This window comes from Pleurodeles waltl, chromosome 3_1, assembly GCF_031143425.1.
Source record: "Pleurodeles waltl isolate 20211129_DDA chromosome 3_1, aPleWal1.hap1.20221129, whole genome shotgun sequence".
In the NCBI taxonomy this organism is placed as follows: Eukaryota; Metazoa; Chordata; class Amphibia; order Caudata; family Salamandridae; genus Pleurodeles; species Pleurodeles waltl.
The window spans coordinates 402,069,764-402,087,767 of record NC_090440.1 but is presented as its reverse complement, the minus strand read 5'-3'; the positions used below and the strand labels follow the sequence as shown (position 1 = coordinate 402,087,767).

The 18,004-nt window shown below is 44.7% G+C and overlaps 1 protein-coding gene across 14 annotated transcripts in view; it reads left to right on the top strand.

Annotated features, from left to right (window-relative positions):
• The first annotated feature begins 4,664 nt into the window (after window positions 1-4,664).
• PPIP5K1 (diphosphoinositol pentakisphosphate kinase 1) overlaps window positions 4,665-18,004 on the top strand; it is a 1,126,642-nt gene continuing 1,113,302 nt past the window's right edge. For 10 of the 14 annotated variants that reach the window (XM_069222624.1, XM_069222616.1, XM_069222619.1 and 7 more), the window contains exon 1: window positions 4,677-4,783. The gene's annotated coding sequence lies outside the window, so the exon portion shown is untranslated. Of the gene's footprint in view, window positions 4,784-18,004 lie in introns of all 14 variants that reach the window. The other 4 variants (XM_069222621.1, XM_069222618.1, XM_069222612.1 and 1 more) reach the window with 2 other exon arrangements.

Genomic DNA, 18,004 nt, shown 5'->3' with positions numbered 1-18,004 from the left:
CGCTCCCAGGGGTACAGTTGGGAGTGTGGGGACAGCTGCGACACCATCCAAGCTGGGGAAGGGGCACATTAAAACCGGCAAGTCTGGGAAGATCAGCACGGCAGACAAGACCGCCAGCAGCCCCGCTGCCCAGGACAAGACCGCCAGCAGCCCCGCTGCCCAAGACAGGACCGCCAGCAGCAGCCCCCCTGCCCAGGACAAGACCGCCAGCAGCCGCCCTGCTGCCCAAGGGAGGACCGCCAGCAGCCGCCCGCTGCCCAAGGGAGGACAGCCAGCAGCAGCCCCGCTGCCCAAGACAGGACCGCCAGCAGCAGCCCGCTGCCCAAGACAGGACTGCCAGCAGCAGCCCGCTACCCAAGACAGGACCGCCAGCAGCAACCCCGCTGCCCAAGAGAGGACTGCCAGCAGCAGCCCCGCTACCCAAGACAGGACTGCCAGCAGCAGCCCGCTGCCCAAGAGAGGACCGCCAGCAGCCGCCCCGCTGCCCAGGACAAGACCGCCAGCACCACCGCAGGACAGTGAGCGCCAATGATTACTACGCTACTGAGGCCGCCAAGGGCAGGATGAAGCACTCTGGGCACCAAGCCCCCTCCAGAACCAGTAGTGAAAAGCATCCACTACCTCAGTCCTTGGCAGGATGAAGCACTCTGGGCACCAAGCCCCCTCCAGAACCAGTGGAGAAAAGCATCCACTATCTCAGTCCTTGGCAGGATGAAGCACTCTGGGCACAAAGCCCCCTCCAGAACCAGTGGAGACTGTTATCCACTTGAGAGACCGTGGCTTTGCACTCCCCAGGATTGAACAGTGGGCAACCCACCCACTGTTATCGACTTGAGAGACTGTGGCTTTGCACTCCCCAGGATTGAACAGTGAGCAACCCACCCACTGTAGAGACTTGAGAGACTGTGGCTTTGCACTCCCCAGGATTGCACAGTGGGCAACCCACCCACTGTAGAGACTTGAGAGACTGTGGCTTTGCACTCCCCAGGATTGCACAGTGGGCAACCCGCCCACTGAATAGACTTGAGAGACTGTGGCTTTGCACTCCCCAGGATTGAAAAGTGGGCAACCCACCCACTGGAGAGACATGAGAGACTGTGGCTTTGCACTCCCCAGGATACATCAATGGGCATGGAGCCCCCTCGTGGATCTGGCATTGTGCACTCATCTGGCTGAGGTACCACCCCTTCCCTTCCCCCTGAGGTGCCTGTTTTATTTCTATCTGATTTTATTACTGTATTTTAATATATTACAATAATTCGATACATTTCCTTTTGTCCTTGCATTCTTCCGGGGAGCTTGGGGGGATGTAACTGTGATGTATCAATATGTATTGGTGTGTGTGTTGTCGTGGGTGAGGGTGGGGCTATTGCTTGTGTGTGTCACTGTTTTTTCCCTCCCCTGTGTCGTAGGTGCAGTACTCACCGTGGTCTTCGCCGCCGGCATTCGTGCTCCTGGTAGAGGAGCAGGAAGATAAAGGCTGGGAGTATCAGAAGTTGCGGCTCCATGGCGTCCTGGTTCCTCGTGGGGTACGTAGAGGTGAGCGTTTTCCCTTCGAAGTCCTGTTTCCGCTGTGTTTTTGTTCGCGGTGAATCCGCCCCGGAAAAGGTGGCGGATTGGCCTCTCATGATACTGTGGGTGGTACATTGTGTTCCGCCTGTCTGTTGGCGGTTACCGCCGCGGTGTTTGTTTGTACCGCCGTGGCGGTCGGAGTGTTAAAGTGGCTGTCTATGTTGGCGGTTTCCGCCATGGTCATAATTCCATTTTTTTTACCGCCGGCCTGTTGGCGGTTTTACCGCCGCTTTAACACCGACCGCCAGGGTGGTAATGACCACCTAAGTTCCAACCGAAGACAGAGCCTGACATTTGACCTTGTTCTTTGAATGCACACCAAATGTGATGAGATAAGAACAACATTTACAGGCCTGCTTACAGAAAGAGAGCACTCAGAAGGATACTGTAAATAAGGTTTGTGGAAGGGACAAACTCAGGCTGCATAGCCTAAAACAAATAAAGCCAGCAAAATGAAAGCAACGAAATGTGAGTTACAAACCACAAAGCCAATGGCAAGCAACAGGCGAATGTATTCCCAAGGAAGCTTTATAAATGTACTTAAAGTGACAGCCACTGGATACTTTGTGGGGAAAGTCTAGTATTTCAGCCCCAGTCCGTATCTTGCAGAGGTTTGGCCACATCAATCACCCAGGCAGTATGACGAGAAAACCTATTGTGGTCTCAATGTTGCAGGAAAGGTCTGCACACCCAATCTATCAGTTTGCCACCAGTCCCTATAGTGTAGAGCTTCTGGCACGCCTAATGTAGGGTTAGTGCTAGGTGGCAGACATGAAATAGGGCATTTAATGATTGTTTAAGGTGGTTGTAAATAAGTAGTTGAATGTGGTGAAGATGGTAGTCTGCCACAAGGGTTTGGAAATTTAGTAGCTTGCAGTCCAGAAGCATATCCCCCAATTTTAAGACACCTGCAGCATGCCACTGATGGAGTTGCTCTGAGCACAGCCATCCTGTGTGAGTGCGAAAGCTTAGCAAAGATAGTGCAGGAGCACAGGGTTTCTTCATGTCAGTGAGTTTTCAGGTTCTAGCAAGGCAAGAGAAAGTTGTGCATGATAACCCCGGATGGTGATCCGTAGAATGGTCAGCAGGAAACAATGAGCAGCACAGTAAGCCCTCCTTAAAAGTCTTTACAGATAAATGCCATTCTCATGCAGGGGGGGGGGGGGGGCAGGCAGATAGCCAGCGAGCCACCCATTGGACCTGTGCAACTGAATAAAAGCGTTCCAAGTCCAGAAGGTCTAATCCACCCACAGTCACGGGTAGCTTTAGAGTGGAAAGAGCTACCCGATGGCGCCCAAGTGGCCAAATCAGATGTGTGGCATGTCTGAAGAAGGAAAGAAGGACGAGCAGGGGAAGGTTTGCAAAATAATACTATTATCGGGGTAGCACACCATCTTCACTAGTGCCACATGGCCCACTACAGAATGCAGAAAGCAAACTGGGCTCGGAGGGACCGTGATGCTCTGCCAAAATTTCCATCCTGCAAATCAGTGGGAGAATGGTAGATATTAATGACTAGGTATCGAAAGGTAACTGGTTCCCAGTTCAATCTGAGGTCTAATTGTATATAAAGGGGAAATCAGTGCCATATGTTAAAGAAACACTAATTACATTTTTAAATGTTTACGTTTTGTTTGTGCAATTTACATCCCAACTATTTTGAAGATTCTATGTGTACTTGACACTTAGGGATAACCCAGATCACTAGTTTGGCTTTTGCTCAATTTCAAAACCATTTTAAGACATGGACAAAGCGGACAATTGCCTTGCACAACCTTGCAAAAGGTCTGGCCCCTGCTCACCCTTCACAAGCATGAACAGTGGGCCATTGCACCAGAAGAGTTTGCCAAGGAGGATGGGTGCTGCTTGTTCAACCACTTGGCAGTGCCTCTTCTGTTTCTCTCCTGTCTGCAGACACAATTCCCCAGGTACACAATACCTTCTGATAGTCTTGGTGGACCCATCTTGTCTGATTTTAGGAATTGTTTCACCTTATTCTTCTCTTCCTTTTTTAACCGGTTCTTAGCAACAACCTCCCATTTGATCTTGATTTCTTTTATTATCTATGATTGGTAGTCCCAGCTCCCAGTTCTGAGATAAATGTAGAGTCCCAGACATACACACTCTAGTGCAGTGAGACTACAGACAAGTTTTGGGTACCTCACATCCTGACATTAGACGTGTTTGTCGCCCAAACCATTTGCCCTCCCTTATTAACTTTTATTTTAGGTTGAAAGTGCATGGGCGGTTGGAGTGAGCCAGATGTTTTTGTTCAATTTGTTTAAACTGGCATAAGGTTAATTAGTTTAATGTTTCCCGAACTGTTTTCCATGGGTTTTAAAATGTTCAGAGACATAATCAAAATGTTGTTGTTGCTTTCTCTTCAAGAACGTTTGGGTAGATTTGGGTAGGGGTGATGGCCTTGGCACAGTGCTGAAGGGCATTAATTCACTACTAAACAAGGACCTAATGTGGCACCTAAATGTGGCAAACCAGGAGACAATCATAAAAAGACCACAGTGAATAAATAGTGCTATATTATTATTTTTTAAAGAGTAAAATGCACTGATAACATAGTGAGGCATGGCTTATTTTGGGGGTGTCTGTAAAACTGACATTTGTTCTTGAATTTTTCCCCTGAATTTTGACCCTCCCTCATGAATTTTTGTCATGAATTTTGACCCTTTGTCCTGAATCTTTTACAGTCCTGTCCAGAATTTCCCTCAATGCCAGGTGGTCACCCTAAACCCATTCCCTTCCTCCCTCCACTCTGCCTTCTCAACAAGAATGGCAGGCGGCATCAGCCTATGCTACCATACCCGGCTTTCACCCCCGGGCCCGGTTCGTGACTAACTCGCATACCAATGAATTAATGCCTAGCGCTCCAAACCCAGGCGCAGGCACTGAAAAGTGAAAACTCTGCCTGAAAAATGGGCGTCACGGACAAAGGTGCATGGGTGCTCCACATCCAATCAGCTGTTCGGAATTCTTTGACAGCACTAGAGGATTGGCTGAGTGGTCTATAACGCTCCAATCCTAGATCGTCTAACACATTACAGTACCTCCCAGTCCAGGACCGCTTCCGAGAATACCTTCAGCGGTGGGATTCATTGATATACGACCCGGAAGAGTTAACGTTACGGCGAAACGACTTTCAGTAAAACATCAACAATGGACGACGGACGTTAGACTGAATTCACGAACTGTACCTGTAAGTAGTGGGCAGGTGCATATCATAACAAACACTTTGCAGGACCTATAATGGCCCTGAAAATAGCCCGCTGGAATGCATTGGGTATAAGGGATATCACAGCTGGCATTTTTTTGTATCTATATAGTGTCCCATATTTGCAGTGTCCTATGTGTGACGTTTGAATATGTATGTGACATTTTGAGCGGCACTTTATTGAACGCTGAAAAGTGGTCAGGTGCTGGTATTGACAGTCCTATTTTTGTTTGCATTCAGAGATTTGAAGGGTTGTGTTTATTATAATAGACTGAAACTACAACTCCCAGAATGCATTTGCAAATAAATGAGTGGATGAAGTACTTACTCCTGGCATGGGTAAGCAGGAAAAACCAAGATGAGGTCTTTGGAACTGTTTTAAGCCAGACCACAGTGCATTTTATTTTTTACGGCTTATATTTCTCTGTAACAGTAAAAAATATGCATTCCAATCAAACGGACATTCCTTTTTTTGTTACAAGATATATAATAATTGACCCCTAAATTCTCCATGTCAAGGTAAATGGCTCACTCAGTCCTTTTTTTGAGTTGCATTCTGATGTTTCTTTTATATTTCCTAATAGAAACACAGTGCAGCGTGTAACATAATGTAAACTAAAACGACTTTTGGTGATCTACTTATTTAGACTGAGTTCACAACTGAGATATTGGGTAGTTTCTGTATCTATGTTTGTGTTTACTGTGTTTGTTTTTCAAACCCGGTTACAAATGTACTCCAGTGCTAACTTGAATAACGCCACCCTCCGCTATTTAAATAATGTTTTCACAATCAAAACTGGTTCAAGCAGTGCGAAAATTTTCATTGGCATGCTTCGCGCCAAAGCAGCAAGCAAAGCGCTTTTGTATAAATAAGTTGAAAAGGTTTAAGAAATATTTATCAGTTCTGTTTTATTTGCAACCCTTCTGAATACTAAATATTGTGATTATTATGGTCTGTAGTCCAGTCATTGACCTTATGAAACTCTTTAAATATCAACTGGCGTGAAACATACTAAAGCTTTTCATTTGAACGTACACGAATGAGAAGAATACTTTTTTAGGTGGGGAGGTGCGACTCGTGCCATCGTACTGGGCGCCAAGGTCGAGGGGTTGCCATTTGATTGACAGGCTATGGAGCGATGAGCAGCCTACAGAGATTTTTGTGTGGGCTGCATTCTTCAGGGGATAATAACAACTACATTCTAATTCGGTGAATAAAACAATGGAAAGATCTGTGATTTGTCTAGTGATAGTTTTGAATCGTGGTGACGTAGCATAGAGAGTTAATGTTCCTGCTGCAAAGCACAACTTATAGCAGGCATATCACAGATTTGTATTTTTTGTAGACAACTCAGGAGGTTACTGATTGTGTCACTGAGATGGTTCTGTTACTTGCTCTTGATAAGTTACCATCCTTCTAGTAGAGCACAGTGACCTATGAACTTGCATCAAAGTCCACATGCAAACTGCAAGGCATAGGTTTAGAACTTTTTTGCCCTTTTCTAAATGTTTTCATCATTCTAAGGTTGTAAAAATGGTTGCTTTGACTAGTTATACTTTTTTTTTTTTAGTTTAGGCAACCCCAACCACTGTGTTATGGTTTATATCCTGAGTTTGTGGCACAGGATTCCTAATACTTTGCATGAGATTTGCATTAGAAAAGTGAAAGAAACCTGGTGCAAAATATTGTTTTGGGATATACTTCCTGCGCAGATCGTGAGTGGTGTTAGAGAATAGCCCTAAAGTGATGTGAAGTAGCACTAGCCTTAACTTCGCTCTACTTTTTGTTTGTCAAGGGACATATCATGGGTGGTACATGGATGCTCTCATGAAACCACCCCTGGATTTTGATGCTAATCCCTATCTGCTTTCGTTAGTAGAAAGGTATTCAGATCAAAACAGTACACATCCTCGAAGTGGGCGTAACTGTTCAGCACACATACAAAGTAGTAAAGTGTCAAAACATAGAATTTGGTACTGGAAGAGTACCCTTCCAGTAAAATACCGAAGGGTACCCTTTCATTGCAAAACTTATGCTTGACATCACATACAAAACCCTACACTGTGGTGCATGGGTATGTGCGTTGGCAAAAAGTGAGCCTAAGATAAACCAGCACTAGGGAAAAGAGCTACAGTGCCATATTTTAGTAGAGATGAGGCTGTTATGCTAACAGTTTTACACAACACAGCAACTTTGCATACTGAACTGTGGTGGTTGAAAACGTAGTACATCTGCACCTTCATTTCTCCAGATGAAGCACTTTTAACGTATAATGTGTACCAGCACGGGTGATGTGAATGCTAGATCATGTGGCCCTCATTGTTCTATGTAACTTTTCCTAAACACTAATTTACCCATTAATTAATTATCTCTGTGTGATATATGTGAGGCGTAAAGTGCTGTGACTCCCTACATTGATATGAGTATAGCTATGAAAGGAATCAAATAAATGTGAGCGAGGGGCTAAGGAGAAATGAGGAGTACCGTGGAGGATGGTAGTGAGGAAATCCATAGAGAAGGATGTCACTAGGGCAGGAGAGTAGCAACAAATATTGTCACACTGCGCGCCAACAGCGCTAAAGCCAGTCTTTGCAGTTTGCGTTCGTGTCACATGTGATGTGACACTGAATAGGCCTGGTACTCCCCTCTGCGTTTTTAGAGCTATGCTTTCTCACTTGTTAAGCGTTCTTGTGATTTGTTTCCCTCTTAAATACAGTCTTAAGAAAAGTATTTCAGTAAGTACATTTTAATATTTTTATGTTTCTGTTATTTGTATTGTGGTCAGTGCAAATTTAGTTTTCTTTAATCATATGTCCGTTGATTAAAACTGTTAACTCTTGGAATTTCTGTGCTAAGCATAGGGTGTGCTTTTCAGAGGTAGTTCCTGGTGCTTATGCTCAGAATGTCACACAGGACCTCATGTTAGAAAAGCGTTCAGTGTTTTCCTTTTTGTTTTCTAGCCTTAAGGCATCTCTGATTGACTAGATGCATGCTATTCACTACTACCATAAGCTCTCTGTGTGTTACAGAGTTGTACAACTGCCCGCACAAAAAGTATATTGGTCCTCCTCTCAGTTGGCTGTTTTATGGGCAAAGTTTTGCTTTCATGGGAAGTATATGAAAGGTGGGCGCTGTGAGTAGAATTTTCCCTAAAGGTAGCTGGTCAGTTTCAGAATGTATTTTCGCTCCCATTTTATAATCCAGTGATGAAAAAGGTAGGCCATCTGTGATGAACATTGGCAAGCATTACCCAAAGTAACCTTTTCTTATACTCCCCTCCTTAATGCTAGGAAAATTTAACATATTCAAAAACATGTGACAAAATAATCAGTCTCCTATCCACTCAAAGTTTCATTCAGCTCATGACGTTTAATTAGAAATGTCAAGTTGTCTAAACATTGCAGTGTAATGAGAACTTTTTTACAACTTCAGTTGATCGAGAGCTATGAACTTACTTGCTTGTGTTTCTTTAATTCAACAACTGTGTTTATAGTTATCACGTGATATCCTCAGTGGTGTACATGGTACAAGTAAAAAAAAGTCCACCACCAACATGAGCATGTTTTTAAAGGAAATGTTGTTGCGACCAAAAAATCTGACACAATACAAAAGAATTACATATATTTTGTTATAAACATGAACTTGCAGGTGTAAGTTATATGGCGCAGACAGTATAGCACGCATACATGGTTACTGCTGTCTTACTACCAACATTTTTTTCTAAGAATCAAAACTGCATTTTCTTTAGGAGGGGCTCAACTAGACTTCATTTGTGGGGTGGAGGATATCTCTTCAGTTAGTGGGATGGGAAATGCATTTCAAGCAATATAGGTGGCGATACCTTTATAGGTGATATGAGGGAAGGAAGTGCCAAACTGCAGTTTAAACATATTAGACAAACAAAATCTTATTATTAGTGACAGATGGGATTCTGTTTTGATCTCTAGATTCCGCACTTAGGCTCAGTTGTTGGTGGCGGGCCCACTTGCTTACACCATATTACTTTTGGGCAGTGTTTGATCCATTTACTGCATATGGATATTTCGATTAGCGCCTTGTATTTTTTTGCTGTGGTTAGATATTATCCATTATTTGACTTTGATATATTGCCCAATTGAGTATGAGTCAAATTCGAAAGAGTTTTCATATTTAATTTAAGTATGATTTGTTTATTATTATCTACTGAACAGTAATACTTGAAATTGAAGGATCAGATTGGGTGCAATACAGAGCTTATGTAAATGTTAAAGAGGGGATAAAGCTGTTTGGTACATTAGTTGTGAAATAATGGAGCTGACAAGAAGGGAGCACTTAAATGATAATCTGCCTGACAGAAAAGATGCAATCTGCTTCAGTTATGTGCCATGCACTCTGATGTTGTGAAGTCTCTGTAGAAGCTTAGGATGGTGAACAGTATCAAAGGAAAGGGAGAGTTCAAGTAATAGGCGTGCCAGTACTCCAGTTTTAATCCACTTTTGTTTTAAAATCATTCCAGGTGGAAAGCACTGCTGCTACTGTGCCATAGCCATACTAGAATCTGTTTTGGTAATCTTAAAGCAGCTTATTTTATTTGAATGTAGGTATATGTTTTGAGGCAGATCTTTCAGTCCTTCTATCCTGTTGACTAAAAACAGTCTATTATTGGCCAGCCATTAGAAGGATCTCTTGGCTCAAAGCCTGTTTGATTTAGGGAGTTTTATGTAAGGCATTTATAGCTCTTTTGGGAAAATACCTACATTTAATGAGTTGTTGACTTTTTTGACTGGATTGGCTGCAGAGCTAGTCTTTGACACGGGGCTTCAGGTAATTCTGCTGGCTCACAGGCATAAGCATCATTTATGAAGCTTTGATGAGATAAAAAGTGAGTGACTGTGGATGTTTTTCTGTTTTTTAACATGGTAAACTGTATTGAGCTCCTGTAATTGTGGTTGAGCAGGGGCAAGGGATGCAACAAAAGTGAAATAGATGGGTGAGATGTTATGCAGATTTGCCCTTCCAAACAGCAAGGGTCAGTGCTGAGGAGGACCATAAAACTAAATAAAATAGGGTTGGAGACAGCATTAGGGTGATTAGTGGGAATGTTGCAGGACTAGCCAGTTCCCTAAAGCAAAAAGATGCCCTAAACTACCTGAGCACAAGCAATGTTATGTGTTTACAGGAATCTTGGACCTCGGTGGCCAATTCAACTCCAGGCTGTAATGTATTCCACAAAACTGCCCAGAAATAAAATCTCTTCGAAAGACCTGCTGGTAGGTTATCTGTAGTTGTAAAACTAACTACAGTTTAAAGCAAAAGAGATTAAAAATCCCCAATCATGACCTGCAAGCACTCAAACTCCGTGGCTTAGAAATAGGGGGTTGTAAGGAAATGCCTCCTTGGCATGGTTGCCCCCTGACTTTTTGCCTTTGCTGATGCTATGTTTACAATTGAAAGTGTGCTGAGGCCTGCTAACCAGGCCCCAGCACCAGTGTTCTTTCCCTAACCTGTACTTTTGTATCCACAATTGGCAGACCCTGGCATCCAGATAAGTCCCTTGTAACTGGTACTTCTAGTACCAAGGGCCCTGATGCCAAGGAAGGTCTCTAAGGGCTGCAGCATGTCTTATGCCACCCTGGAGACCTCTCACTCAGCACAGACACACTGCTTGCCAGCTTGTGTGTGCTAGTGAGAACAAAACGAGTAAGTCGACATGGCACTCCCCTCAGGGTGCCATGCCAGCCTCTCACTGCCTATGCAGTATAGGTAAGACACCCCTCTAGCAGGCCTTACAGCCCTAAGGCAGGGTGCACTATACCATAGGTGAGGGTACCAGTGCATGAGCATGGTACCCCTACAGTGTCTAAACAAAACCTTAGACATTGTAAGTGCAGGGTAGCCATAAGAGTATATGGTCTGGGAGTCTGTCAAACACGAACTCCACAGCACCATAATGGCTGCACTGAAAACTGGGAAGTTTGGTATCAAACTTCTCAGCACAATAAATGCACACTGATGCCAGTGTACATTTTATTGTAAAATACACCACAGAGGGCACCTTAGAGGTGCCCCCTGAAACTTAACCGACTGTCTGTGTAGGCTGACTAGTTCCAGCAGCCTGCCACACCAGAGACATGTTGCTGGCCCCATGGGGAGAGTGCCTTTGTCACTCTGAGGCCAGTAATAAAGCCTGCACTGGGTGGAGATGCTAACACCTCCCCCAGGCAGGAGCTGTGACACCTGGCGGTGAGCCTCAAAGGCTCACCCCTTTGTCACAGCCCAGCAGGGCACTCCAGCTTAGTGGAGTTGCCCGCCCCCTCCGGCCACGGCCCCCACTTTTGGCGGCAAGGCTGGAGGGAACAAAGAAAGCAACAAGGAGGAGTCCCTGGCCAGTCAGGACAGCCCCTAAGGTGTCCTGAGCTGAGGTGACTCTGACTTTTAGAAATCCTCCATCTTGCAGATGGAGGATTCCCCCAATAGGGTTAGGATTGTGACCCCCTCCCCTTGGGAGGAGGCACAAAGAGGGTGTACCCACCCTCAGGGCTAGTAGCCATTGGCTACTAACCCCCCAGACCTAAACACGCCCTTAAATTTAGTATTTAAGGGCTACCCTGAACCCTAGAAAATTAGATTCCTGCAACTACAAGAAGAAGGACTGCCTAGCTGAAAACCCCTGCAGAGGAAGACCAGAAGACGACAACTGCCTTGGCTCCAGAAACTCACCGGCCTGTCTCCTGCCTTCCAAAGATCCTGCTCCAGCGACGCCTTCCAAAGGGACCAGCGACCTCGACATCCTCTGAGGACTGCCCCTGCTTCGAAAAGACAAGAAACTCCCGAGGACAGCGGACCTGCTCCAAGAAGAGCTGCAACTTTGTTTCCAGCAGCTTTAAAGAACCCTGCAAGCTCCCCGCAAGAAGGGTGAGACTTGCAACACTGCACCCGGCGACCCCGACTCGACTGGTGGCGATCCAACACCTCAGGAGGGACCCCAGGACTACTCTAAGACTGTGAGTACAAAAACCTGTCCCCCCTGAGCCCCCACAGCGCCGCCTGCAGAGGGAATCCCGAGGCTTCCCCTGACCGCGACTCTTTGAATCCTAAAGTCCCGACACCTGGGAGAGACCCTGCACCCGCAGCCCCCAGGACCTAAAGGACCGGACTTTCACTGGAGGAGTGACCCCCAGGAGTCCCTCTCCCTCGACCAAGTGGAGGTTTCCCCGAGGAACCCCCCCCCTTGCCTGCCTGCAGCGCTGAAGAGATCCCTAGATCTCCCATTGACTTCCATTACAAACCCGACGCTGGTTTCTACACTGCACCCGGCCGCCCCCGCGCTGCTGAGGGTGAAATTTCTGTGTGGACTTGTGTCCCCCCCGGTGCCCTACAAAACCCCCCTGGTCTGCCCTCCGAAGACGCGGGTACTTACCTGCAAGCAGACCGGAACCGGGGCACCCCCTTCTCTCCATTCTAGCCTATGCGTTTTGGGCACCACTTTGAACTCTGCACCTGACCGGCCCTGAGCTGCTGGTGTGGTGACTTTGGGGTTGCTCTGAACCCCCAACGGTGGGCTACCTTGGACCAAGAACTAAGCCCTGTAAGTGTCTTACTTACCTGGTTAACCTAACAAATACTTACCTCCCCTAGGAACTGTGAAAATTGCACTAAGTGTCCACTTTTAAAACAGCTATTTGTGAATAACTTGAAAAGTATACATGCAATTTTGATGATTTGAAGTTCCTAAAGTACTTACCTGCAATACCTTTCGAATGAGATATTACATGTAGAATTTGAACCTGTGGTTCTTAAAATAAACTAAGAAAATATATTTTTCTATATAAAAACCTATTGGCTGGATTTGTCTCTGAGTGTGTGTACCTCATTTATTGTCTATGTGTATGTACAACAAATGCTTAACACTACTCCTTGGATAAGCCTACTGCTCGACCACACTACCACAAAATAGAGCATTAGTATTATCTCTTTTTACCACTATTTTACCTCTAAGGGGAACCCTTGGACTCTGTGCATGCTATTCCTTACTTTGAAATAGCACATACAGAGACAACTTCCTACAGGGGTCAATTAATTTGTGCAATAGTGTTCAACAAATTTTATTAACCGATGTACAGAGAGTAAAAAAAAAAAAGATTGTTAACGAGGTTTGTGAGTAAATACAGGAAATCCCTTACCAGCACCCTGAGCATGAGATCATATTTGCAGGTGATTTTAACACACGACACGTAGGACAAACAGAAGAAGACCAGAAGGAAGCAAATAAACACCTTCTAGAAGTCTGCATTAAGGAACTCGACCTCCACACATGTGATCAACAAACATCTCAACATTGGACTACATCTTCTTGAATCGTTATCTGCAAATGTTTCGTATACAAGGTCTCTGCAAGAACAGAAAGCGATCACCATCCAGGGACAATTACGATCGATATTTGTGCCACCACTCACATTCTTGTCATACCTGCAGGCTGCCAGCTAACACCAGAATTTAACCCTTTACAGAAAAGGGTTTAGTGGTGGCATGGGAACAACCTCCTGGACCAGCCATGGAAGGCACAACACAATCCCTTCATACATACTCAGAATCTGACCCAGGTTGAGAAAGCGTGGGGGAACCTGATTAGGGGCCTTCATGCTGCACTAACCACCACCCGCACCAAGATTAAAATACAGTCACCAATGAGATATACCCATAACTCACGATACAAGGACATTGAGCTCAAACACAATAAAAGGAAATGTCGGCTCACTGAAAAAAAGTGCAAAAAGCAGACAGAAGCTGTTGCATTAAGACAACTAAAAGAGGCAAGAAGCAAACACAAAAAACAGCTAGGGGCCTTGAAACAAAAGGAGGAAGAGTGGCTGTATGAATTTAACCTTCTCACACTAGGCAAATCACGTAAACTCTGGAGCCACGTAAATGGCCCGTTAAACAAAAACATTGGAAAAGATAACACCATTTCTGCAGAGAATTGGATAGCCTATGCACACCGTCTGTATGTTGACACTAAGGGCCAGATGTAGCAAACTTCCAAATTGCAACTCGCAATTTGGAATGCAGAAAGGTGTCTCAGACACCTTCTGCGAGTCGCTATGGGGTCGCAAAGACCAACCTCATTAATATTAATGAGGTGGGTCGCAATTTGCGACCCCATAGCGATTCAGGGCACTCACGGGGATGGTGGCCTGCTGGAGACAGCAGACCACCATGTCCGTGACTGCTTTTAAATAAAGCAGTCTTTTTTTTTTTCAAAGTGTAGCCCGTTTTCCTTAAAGGAAAACGAGCTGCACTTTGGAAAAAAAAACGAAACCTTTAGTTTCGGTATTTTTCAGGGCAGGTAGTGGTCCCTTGGACCACTGCCTGCTCTGAAAAATTATTTTTTGTTCCAGACGCAAAGGGGAAGGGGTCCCATGTGGACCCCTTCCCGTTTGCGCCTGGGTTACCATCCACTTCAAGTGGATGGTAACTGCGCTTTCATTTGCGACCGCATTTGCGGTCGCAAATGAATATACATAGAATTGCAAGTCGCAAATAGGAAGGGAACACCCCTTCCTATTTGCGAGTCGGAAATGCATTTTGCGAGTCGGTTCCGACTCTCAAAATGCATTTCTACATAGCAATGAGGCTTTAGCGACTCGCAAACTGCATTTTTCGCCGTTTGCGACTCGCTAAACCCTTGCTTCATCTGGCCCTAAGATACTAGTAGGCACTCTGTGTGAATTCTTCAACAATTTGACTGAAGCACTCATAGACAACCAAATAGAGATAACAGAGGAAGAAACTTCAAAAATCCTAAACGCCAGACGCAGGGCTAGGGCCTCGGGACCAAACGCCTGCCTGGCAGTGTGTTCAGAGAAGATGCTGAATTCTGGGAACCCCACATGTATTCACGCTTTAAGAACTGTCTGATGGCATCCACCATTCCAGACTCATGAAGGGGTTCCATCATATATTTCCTCCATAAAAATGGCTATAATACGGCTTTAGAAAACTACAGATTAATTGCCCTATTAGATGTGGAATAGAAAGTGTTTGCCAAGTTGCTTTTGCATGAACCAGAAGGTTGGGTTACTTCCAACAATATAATACCATACTATCAAATGGGCGTCCGCTCAAGGGCCTCTACTACCGACAACTTAATCGCCCTTTCATACCTGATGGATAAAGCCGTGAAAAAAGCACCAAACCAGCTATATGTGCACTTCATAGATTATAGCGCAGCATTTGATGGCATTGATCAAAAAACATTATGGACCAAACTCCCAAAACAGCTATTGGACTCAATAACTGCCCTATATAGAGACACCTGGATCCAGGTTAAGTTAACACAATCTCAAGCCACACCAAATTTCTACACTAACAAAGGTTTGAAGCAGGGATGCGTCATTGCACCCAATCTGTACATGGCAGATTTAGGTCAGGCATATATGATTGGAAATTTGTATCCCCCACTAGGCTTGGAACACTCAAGCTTCCCATCATACAGTATGCAGATGCCCTGGTAATTTTACATCATACTCCTGTTGGAACGAGGAGGGCTCTGAGCATCCTGCATAATCACAAACTCATTAATAGTCGACTCAATCTTTGGTAAACGTTTCCAAAAACTCCAGTTGTCTTAGAATATTGGGTCCTTGAACATTGCTACCGTTAACAAATACAATTATCTTGGACTGGTTGTTGGCTTCGGGCAAAGCCTTCCTTCAAGCAAGGGCAGTGGAGGAAAAATCGGCCAAAACCACATTCGCCATAGCTAAATTACACCACAAGCTACAGTGTTCAACAGCAGACGGGATATGCACAATAATAATAAAGTATGTTTCTTATCCAAATAAAGCACTGAGTTGGACGAACAGATATTTCTCTCCTGGGTGATCTGAGTTCTGATTTTCCATATACCTACACTACCTCCGTGAGAAGTGCACGAATGCTCCAAAGTACTAGCACTGAAAGTCAAATGCTGAATGGGTGTATGTGGTAAAATTTGTGAAGCCAAAGTAGTAAAGACTCGAGACTTCCGAGGTACAACCTCAGCCCCCTCGACTCAGGCCCACCCAGTCAATCAATCAATCAAAAAACTTTATAGAGTGCGCTACTCACCCGTGAGGGTCTCACGGCGCTGGGGGGGAGGGGGAAGGGGGGTGAAGGGTGGACAGGGAGTGTCACTGTTCGAACAACCATGTCTTGAGGTTCTTTCTGAAGAGCAGGAGGTCTTTGGTTTTGCTGAGGTTGGTGGAGAGGGAGTTCCAGGTTTTGGGGGTGAGGTAGGAGAAGGACCTGCCTCCTGTGGGGGTGTGTTGGATGCGGGGGACTGTGGCTAGGGCCCCAGTTGCCCCTGCTTGCCCCGTGCCTCCAGAACTGGATCTGACACATGCCCTCTGCCAGAAAGAATATGTTTTCAGAGTGATCAACTATACACTGTATGTCACTTTAAGTCTACACAGTCGGTGTAACGGACGTAATACTAATTATTCAATGGGTTCAGTGTGGAACACACCAAGAGGCACTAAATGCATGAAGGTAAAGAATGAAAACAAATATTTTGTTTCAATAAAACTTAATACTGTTTTAAAAACCACTTCACAACATTCGGATAATCACCCCAATTCTCCAGAACCCATGACCTAACTCTTTGTGTTATTCTTGAAGCATTAATGTACTTGGGTTAAAGAATAGTGCTATGATGTAATTTTTTAAGCACCATATTGAATGTGTTTCAATAAGTCTGAGATGTACTTTTTAGGTATGGCTATCACCATACCTTGTGTGATTAACAGAAAAAAGCTTTAAGAAACACAACCGTCAGAAAGACTTTGGCTTCCCACATGTTTATCTTGATAACAACATTTCATTGGGCAGGACTTGTGTGGTGCTGCAGAGAAAGAGTGCAGTGCTTGTTGCACTGCTGTTGACTCTTGAGTGGTGTTCTGTCACTCAACATGGTTACCCCATTAAAATGCATTAACGTGGCAGTGTGCAAGAAGAAGACTCTTCCACAATGAGTTGATAGCATTTGGCTAAGAATATTACTCTATGAGCCAACAGCAGAATATTTGGTAAAAGTATTGGTCAATAGAGCTTCCCAACAAGGTATTTTCCCAATCCAAAATGGTTACAATAATGCATAAAATACACCCCTTAAAAACAGAGGTCTGTCCCCGCTGCCAGGAACCCTTAGCCACCCTTCTACACTTAGCCTGGTGTTGTCCATTAGTCCTAGGGTACTGGGAGGAGATCCTACAACAATTGAAAGATAAATGTGGGATACATATTGAGCTTACTCCAACTGCTTGTCTATTGGGGGACATACAGTTCGATAAGACGCGAACAATGGAATACAAATTCACTCATTTGACACTCCTTTTGACCACAGGGTGGCTATTAATTGGCTGGGCCAACAGGGACCACAAGTAAAGCACTGGAAAAAAGGATGTTATAGATTGGGCGGTGGCGGAGGTAAATATGGCTTAAGTGGGTGAGAACTGATGATAAAGCTGTATATGACCTTCAAACCTGGAATATACTAATAACTAAATTTGAAACTGGTGTTAGCCCATCCACGGAAGACTCTATGGATGAGGAGGTATGAATAAGCAGAACATTGGTCTTCTGTCTAATGCGTGGGAAACATAATAATGACTTTGATGTTATACCAGGGATACTCAAAGTAGAGCCCGGGGGCCGCATGCGGCCCTCCTGATGTTTAATTGCGCCCCCGTGGTGAACAGCAGCACTTGACAGAGCAGGAACAAGCAGAAAGTTGAGACCAAACCGGCATACTTTATTTACGCGTTAATTAAAGCAACGGTATAGAAGAAAAGAAGGTGTCCTAAGAACACCTTTAGTTTTAAAGCCATTTTGCACTTAACATGCAGAAACATGATAAGCTCTGCAAACTTCAAAAAGTGTATTTTATTACCAAGCATGAGCATTTTACCTTAGTAGATCAGATTATATTACTGCATTAGAGATAGTAGCAGTGACAGTTTTCAAACATGAACTTGGAAACATTCATGCCGCCCCCATTCTGAAAACAATGCCATTATTGAACCAAGAGGCAACTCATTTTTTAGGTGAACCTTGTGCATAGTCTTGGTTGTTATATGATTGGAACAACATTATAATTTATTAAATAAAACACTAGAAAGGGTTTTGTAGAACACACATCCTGAACTCTTGTATTTCATGGGGCTCTCATATGTGGTAATGAAGAAAAG